Here is an 8195-nt window from a genome sequence, read left to right as displayed (position 1 = left end):
TACATTGTGCCTCTCCTGCACCTGCATGTAAATGGGTGCCCAAGACTAAGGCCCTGTGCACTGCACAGCATATGGCGGGTGGAATCCCTCAATGTGCAGCAATGGGTGGGGGACGTGGGCAGTCATCCTTGGTTTGAGAATGGGTTGCTCCCAATGTATCCCTATTTTAGTCTTTGAAATGTTGGAGGGCATGGGCTTGACTCAGCTGCTTTGGTGATCTGTAATGGGCTCTGTACGCCCCTCATCATTGGCTCCTTTCCATCTGTATCAGGCTTGTGGTCAGGATGCTATGCCCTGCCACCCAGACTGCTTGGCTACACCCCCTGCACATTGTATGCCATGCCTCTCAGGTTGCTTAGGCCCCTGCATGTTGACAGCCACGTGCATGCTTTAATTGATGAAGTGCTGGAGGGTATACAAGGCACCTTGAATACTTGTCAAATCTGAGGACCAAACTAGATAGTGAGATGCTTAAAGAACAGATTCAGCTGTTGGATGGAGGCAACATTTGCTGAAAGTGATTGCTCATTTGTCAACCACACATCAGAGATACTATATTGAAACAAAGAGGATTATGCAAATTCTTTGTCCATTAAGAGAGTTGGACAGATTTATGAAAGAGACCTTTGTGGGTCCCCACCTTTGGTGCTTAAATTGTGGCCCATCCCATCAGTAGAGCTGTGTCTGCATTACAGTTTGCAGCCAATCTGACATTGGGTCAGGGCCAGCCTCAGGGATTGGCCAAGTTGGGCAGTGGCCAAGGGCCTATGGGCTGACCGCCAAAGCCCACGCAGGGGATACTGGGAGGAGGCAACACTGCTGATGTCTCTTGCATTGCTGCTGCTCTCATCTGCAAATGGAAATCTCCCCAGGAACATTCCCATTTGTGGATGGAGGAGAGGTCTACCAACAGCTAATAGTCTGAGGGCTATAGGCCACCTCCAGCCTCAGAGGCAGGATGCCTCTGAATACCAGTTGCAGGGGAGTAACAGCAGGAGAGAGGGCGTGCCCTGAACTCTCTTCTGTGGGCTCCCCAGAGGCATCTGGTGGGCCACTGTGTGAAACAGGATGCTGGACTAGACGGGCCTTGGGCCTGATCCAGCAGGGCTGTTCTTAGGTTCTTATGATGGGGAGTGGGTGGGAAAAGGCAAGAGTAGTGCGAGAGACTCATTGCACCACTACCTGCTCCCATTCTACCTCTTGGCAAAGGGAGGGGCTCGCTCCCTCCCCCCCCCCAATGATGCAGGGACCTCTGAAAGAAGATCCAATTCGCAGATGGAGAGCAGGAGGCAGAGGAGAAGATAGGGATGAAGATGAGCTGTTGCCAGGAGGCTTGGCAACTGCTTTAGTCCCCACCATCACTTGGTGAGTGGGGAGAAATGTGGTAATGGCAGGAACTCCTCCTCCTCCCGCCCTCCATTGTGTTCCACCACCCCTCCATTTGCCAAGGGGAAAGGAAGGAGCCACCTGCTGGCTTATCATCACCTGTCCACTGCACCCCCTCCCTCTTCTCCCATTAAGGTAAGTTTGGGGGACAGGGCAGGGGAGCAATAGGGGGGATCCACTGGGTGGGAGGAGCAGAAGTGCTGGGGGCACGGCCCTTGCACTGGGTGGCGATTTCAGCCACCTTACGATCTCAACTTGCATTTTAAAGTGCAAAAGGCAGATTCCCGTCCCTCTAGATATAAAGGCAGCTTGAAAGTCAGTGGGCCATGCTGATGAAATCTCAAGATCTGAGCAGGATTGGGAGGGAGCACAGCTGGAGAAGGATTTCCTGTGCTAAGGAGATGGAGCTCAGAGATCCACAGAGATCCTTGCTCTTCCCCTTTAGGAGGAGCAGAATATATTATACAAAACAAGTATATGTAAATATGCTTGATTTGCAGGGTGAATGCGAAGAAAATACATTCTGGGTAGCCCAGCGCCTTTGACTTGCCTCTGATTCTACTTGTATAGTGTCTGTGACCACTGAAGCAATTTATTTTGGGTACAAAGAAATGTGTGAAGTTCAGATCAACCCTGTGAGCAATAAAGCACACAGTGACCTGAGAAAATCAACCCAAGACAGTTCATGGGAGGATGACCCAAGTATTAAAACATTCGTTGAGCTTATTAGACACAGTGGGGAAATTCTTGACTAACAAGCAGAAGGTTGCCGGTTCGAATCCCTGCTGGTACTTTATCAGGCAGCAGCGATATAGGAAGATGCTGAAAGGCATCATCTCATACTGCATGGGAGGAGGCAATGGCAAACCTTTCCTGTATTATACCAAAGAAAACCACAGGGCTCTGTGGGCACCAGGAGTTGAAATCGACTTGATGGCACACTTTACTTTTCCTTTAGTACATCAAGATGAGCACCTTGAATCAAAACCCACCTCTGAAATTATGACAACCAGCCCTTAGAGCCACGGTTTCCAAATATTCTAGTTTTAGAGGAATCTTTCCACATTATGTTGCCTGCCAAAGAATCTCTTCCCACCTATCATGACGCCCCTCTGTTCTGCAGAGGATTCTGTGAAGCATTCTAGAACACACACACACACACACACACACACACACACACACACACACACTTTGCACAGGATTCTGAGCAGGCCTGTTTGGTCACACCATTAGCCCTAGTCCAGAGTCCAGACTCCAGACAACTGTACACTCATACTATCTGAATAGGCCTATTGTTCCAGGGTGTTTTTCACACAGGGCTGTTAGCTCACATCTCCTCCGGAATAGAGGGTGTGTGTTCACACATTGGCCAGATTTACGCTGAAGTCCCTGTGAGCTATCAGGGAGCACTTCACACACAATTCGGGTTGTTCATTGTGTGTTCGAGTATAGACCGATTAATATCCAGGGTTTTAAAAATAACTTTTTGCATCGGTTTCTTGAGGCAACTTCGCACTCGCAGTGAAGCCTTGCAGTGAAGCCAGCTGTGTGAAAAACGCCCACGTGAACTGAGAGTACCCTCTAAGCATATCCAACACTCCCCTATGGTTCAGTCCCTGGAATCTCCAGGGAGGGCTGGGGGGAAATCCCGACTGGACCCTTGGCAAAGCTGCTACCAGGTAAAGTAGATGATACTGAGCAGGACGGACCAATTCTGACTCAGTATGAGGCATCCTCCTACGTTCCTATGGCTGGATGTTGCAGAAGAAATTTGGCAGGGATGGGCACATTGTCTGTTGTTGAAATTTGACTATTGGATTCAGACCCCACTGAGGTATTAAGGGGTTAATTAACAGCTTCCAGGGAGGGCCTTGTTCTTCACTGTAAGGCCGGAGCCCTGGGTCCCAGTGCAGCTCCCTGACTGATTGTTTGTTGACCCTGTGTGAAGCTGGCACCATGCAGAGATTCTCACTGGGCAGTTGCCAGAGCTGAGGTAGGGAGGGAGCCTCCTCTGGAGCCCCTGCACCATCTTGGAAGGCCGAGTATGCCTAGCATTGGGAAGTGGAGCCCTCCCTCACAGCACTTGCCTCATAGAGTTCTTCAAGGAGGGCTCCATCTCTCTTAAGGGGCCCCTCGCAGCCCTGAGGAAAGGGCAGTTCTGTGTGTAGGTCAGTGGGGTGGGACATGGTTCGCGCTGAAGTCCTCTTTAACCAAAGTGGCCCCCACTTGAACATTCCCACAGAAGATCTCTGTGGTAGGGCTTCTAGCACAGCCCTGAAACGAGGGGTGTGCAAGGAACCGCTAAGGGCAGCTCGGTTTGAGTTCGAACCTCACACCGAACTGCCCAGTCCACTAGCCAGTTCGTTTGAACCGCCAGCAGTCCGGTCTGAGCAGCTGAACCGGCTTGACCTGGTTTGACCCGGTATGGATGCTTGTAAAGGGGAATGCGGTAAGGATCCCCCTTTACAAGCACTGGGGAGGGGTGAAAAAGGGCAAGCAGGGGGTGGGCAGGAGGCTACCTTCTGTGCTGCCGCCCTGCGGTTCCTCAGCAGTGGCCCCCCCAGGCCCCACCAGCACTCCCCCCCATCAGCCCAGGCCAGCAGGGGTCTTGTTCAGGCCTCTGCACATGCATGGAGCCCTGAACTGGGCCCCCACCATACCAGTGGGGCCTAGGAGAGCCGCCGTGGCGCTGCGCACCACAGCAGCCCATAAGGTAACCTGCCGCCCACTGCAGATCTTCTTATTGAGGTACCCCCGATCAACCTAAAGGGACAAAACAAGTGGGGTGCATTCTAAAGGTATAAACATGTTTATATTACTACTTCTGCAACAGGTAAACCAATGAAACAGATACATTTGTCAACTAAGCAACCTGAGTACTTGGAAATTCTGAGGACCCAATTAGACATGATAGTTGTTATCTAAAGGCTAAATGCAACCACTGTCTGCACCTGCTGCCCCACCATTTAGATTGGGTCCATGATGCTGGAGGAAGAAGGCCCAGCACTTTCCTCTAGGGCCATTTTCCCCATCTAAATTGCCTCCTTAAAGCTGCTATTTGTCCCATGGGGCAAAAGGATATAGGTAGTATAAGGAATGACTGGAGAGGAATCACTCCCAGCCGACTGAATTTTTCCCCAGTTAGAGCATCATATGCAACCTTGTTTCCACGTTGGCAATTACACACGGCCTCTTCACTGAGATGTTGTGGCTGCAAGGGTCATATGAGTCAGTGTGTCTGGTGAGTTGGGGGCTGGTACGACTGATGCCTCTGAATCAGTGCTTCTTTGAGGTCTTGGACTGTGATGTCACATCTCATTTCACTGCAGAGCTTTTTTAAAATTTAACAACAACAATAAAATTAATAACCGACTTTGATCATCAGACTGTTTAGGGCACCGAGGGAAACATGGGTTCTCTTATGTCTGGGGAACAAGTCAGTGCCTGTCCTCGTCCCCCAGTTTCTGGCACTCACCTTCCACAACGTGTCGATCAAGGCTCCAAGGAGCATCCCAGGGAGTTTCTGCTGGCACACAGCCCACCAGGCCCCTTGGCACTGACACATCAGTTGTTGCTCAGCCTCCCGGGATGTCCTTGGCTCCCTCAGCCCCAGGGATCGAGAGGAGGCTGTGATTACCATACAAGTAAAGGAATGCAAAGATCCCCATCACTCCTTAGTCAGAGCGAAGGACAGAAAACGGGAACCCTCAAAGGCTCTGGGTTTCCAAGAAGGGGATTTATTACTCAGAGCCTGTAACGTTTGCTGCTTCTCTAGAAGGACAAAATATAGACAGTACATGGGAAATGCCACTACCACTGCTGATACCAGGGAGGCAGGGGGAAATAAAGGGTTTCCCTTACAAAACAAGGCATGAACGAAAGGGCACAGGGATGCTGGAGTTTTCCATCCAGGCTTGTTGTTCTGCCCCCACCTTATCACTGCAAAGAGTTCTTCAGAACTGACCTTGATGAAGCCATACTCAAGTCTTGATAGTGTCCAGGATGTGGTTTCTAAAAGGATGGAGAGGTACAAAGGCTAATGCCTGCTTGGAACCTTCACTATGTATTTATTACATTTATTATCACACTTGCCCTCCAAAGAGCTCTAGTCAGTGTATGCATTGCTTCCCCACCTCCATTTTTTTATCCTTGCAAAAATCCTGTGAGGTCAGATTGGCTGAGAGTAGGTGACTGGCCCATGGTCACCCATTCAGTGAACTTAATGGCGGAGGGGGAAATTGAAGCTGGGTCTCCTCATTCTAATCCAGTGCTCTAACCACTGCTCCAGGAGTTCTCAGACTTGGGTCCCTTGATGTTATTGGACCACAACTCCCATCATCCCCAGCCACAATGGATTTAGGATGAGGAAAAAGCCCTCTGCTGCTCTCATCATACTCACACTCAAATGTATTGCTATCCATTCCTGCTAGCCATCTAGAGCAGAGAGAAGTTCCAGGGGAAGTGCAACAAGATTTAATTTCCTTTGGATGAGAGACTGAGCACTGGAGACAACGGGGTTTTTTTGTTTTTGTTTTACCCGGGAGACCTGAGTTCAGATCCCCATTCAGCCATGAGACTAGCTGGGTGACTCTGGGCCAGTCACTTCTCTCTCAGCCTAATCTACTTCACAGGGTTGTTGTGAGGAGAAACCCAAGTATGTAGTACACCACTCTGGGCTCCTTGGAGGAAGAGCGGGATATAAAATGTAATAAAATAAATAAATTAAATAAAATAATTTCCTTTGGATGAGAGACTGAGCACTGGAGACTATTTTAAAAAAATAAATACTTGCTTTAGTTACAAATTTATAAGCAGAGCAAAAATGGAGGCAAAGAGGCATTCCTACAAAGCAAAATAACCTCCAGGGTGAAATTTGGCCAGAATTCAGGCTGTACCTCCAGTTCAGCTAATTCAGGCTCTACCTCCTCTCAGAAACTATTAGCTCCCTCTCTTTTCCTGCTTCCCTGACTTCAAAAACTGCCAACTCCTGCCTCCACCCCCACCCCACCCCACCCCACCCCACCCCAGCACTCTCTCTCTCTCATACACACACACACCTTGCATATCCCCCCTCCCCAAATGGACAGTTGCCACCTTCTCCATCCTCTAATGGGTATCTTATTCACAGAGAGAGAGAGATCCCCCAGGTATCAGGAGACCGTCTCTTAAACTATTATTTAGCATTGGCTGGTTGGTGCTTCATCATTCTAGGGCCTATTAACCAGCAATCTGCCTAACAAAGGAAAGGTCATCTATCAGCCAAGACACTATTATCCTCTCTATTTTCTTCCTTCACATGTTCAGTCTAGGGATTAAGCCCTAGAGCTGGCGACCACAGAGCCCTGTGGTTGTCTTTGGTAGAATACAGGAGGGGTTTACCATTGCCATCTCCCTCACAGTATGAGATGATGCCTTTCAGCACCTTCCTATATCACAGCTGCCCGATATAGGTGTTTCCCATAGTCTGGGATACATACTAGTGGGGATTCGAACCGGCAACCTCTGGCTTGCTAATCAAGTCATTTCCCTGCTGCACCATTAGGTGGACCCAAGCTCAAATTATATAATCAAATAAATAAGTAAATAAGTAAATAAATGTGAAGAATAGCACAGAAGAGAGGAGACGCTGCAAATTCTCCTCAGTCCCATGGGAACAAGCCATTTCCCCCAATTCCATGGCCTAGTCTTTGCGTGATTCCACCCAGTTCCAGCTATGACAGTACTCAGAAGTTAAGGATGTGGCTAACCCAACACTCCCATTGCTAATTCTCACCCAGTGGGGGCTAGTGGAAGGAAGACCAGCTTGGGCTGGTTCCAACTATAACTCACCGGCCCATGTGAATGAGGAAGGGTACGCGCCGAGAGCCAATTCATCATGACATTCTCCATGGATGTCCCAGCATGTCTCTTGATTACATGAAGGGCCCCTCTAAGCACATCCCTTTGTCATGGGGGGGTCTGTTCATCTGAATAGCCCCTTTACACAAGTAACTGAAGTGCATAGAGAGGTGCCATTCAGATGGACAGCCCCCTTGTACAATAAAAAGGTACCAGCTGAACCCGCAAAGAGCATCTGTGCGGTGGTTCACTTCCTTTTTGGGTCTAGTAGGGAGAATTCGTTTGGCTGGTCCTCCCACAGCTCTATCACTCGCTCTGTCCCCCCCCCCCCACAGCGCCTCTCTCGCTCGCTCTGTCCCCCCCCCCACATCGACTCTCTTGCTTGCTCTGTCTCCCCCCCGCGTGCCTCTCTCGCTCACTCTCTCCCCCTCCGCGAGTCTCTCGCTCGCTCTGGTTCTCCCTGCGCGCCTCTCTCGCTCGCTGTCTCTCCCCCCGCACGCCTCTCTCGCTCGCTCTGTCTCTCCCCCCGCACGCCTCTCTCGCTTGCTCTGTCTCTCCCCCGCATGCCTCTCTCGCTCGCTCTATCTCTCCCCCCGCGCGCCTCTCTCGCTCTGTCTCTCCCCCCGCGCGCCTCTCTCGCTCGCTCTGTCTCTCCCCCACGCGCCTCTCTCGCTCACTCTGTCTCTCCCCCCACGCGCCTCTCTTGCTCGCTCTGTCTTTCCCCGCACGCCTCTCTCTCTCTGTCTCTCCCCCCTACGCAACTCTCTCGCTCGCTCTGTCCCCCCCACAGCGCCTCTCTCGCTCGCTCTGTCTCTCCCCCTACGCAACTCTCTCGCTCGCTCTGTCCCCCCACAGCGCTTCTCTCGCTCGCTCTGTCTCTCCCCCCACGCGCCTCTCTCGCTCGCTCTGTCTCTCCCCCCTACACGACTCTCTTGCTCGCTCTGTCCCCCCACAACGCCTCTCTCGCTCGC

The 8195-nt window shown here is 50.9% G+C and overlaps 1 long non-coding RNA gene across 1 annotated transcript; it reads right to left on the bottom strand.

The window, feature by feature from the left end:
- Positions 1-4190: 4190 nt before the first annotated feature.
- LOC128341576 (uncharacterized) lies at positions 4191-7544 on the bottom strand. The gene is made up of 3 exons (XR_008314478.1): positions 7216-7544; positions 5351-5397; positions 4191-4717 (listed from the first exon to the last, which is right to left on the bottom strand). It is a non-coding gene; the product is annotated as an uncharacterized LOC128341576 (long non-coding RNA).
- Between the last annotated feature and the right edge of the window lie 651 nt (positions 7545-8195).

Source organism: Hemicordylus capensis, chromosome 2 (genome assembly GCF_027244095.1).
Source record: "Hemicordylus capensis ecotype Gifberg chromosome 2, rHemCap1.1.pri, whole genome shotgun sequence".
NCBI lineage: Eukaryota > Metazoa > Chordata > Lepidosauria > Squamata > Cordylidae > Hemicordylus > Hemicordylus capensis.
Note: the sequence above shows the minus strand (reverse complement) of the source record. Positions and strands in the feature narration are given on the sequence as shown.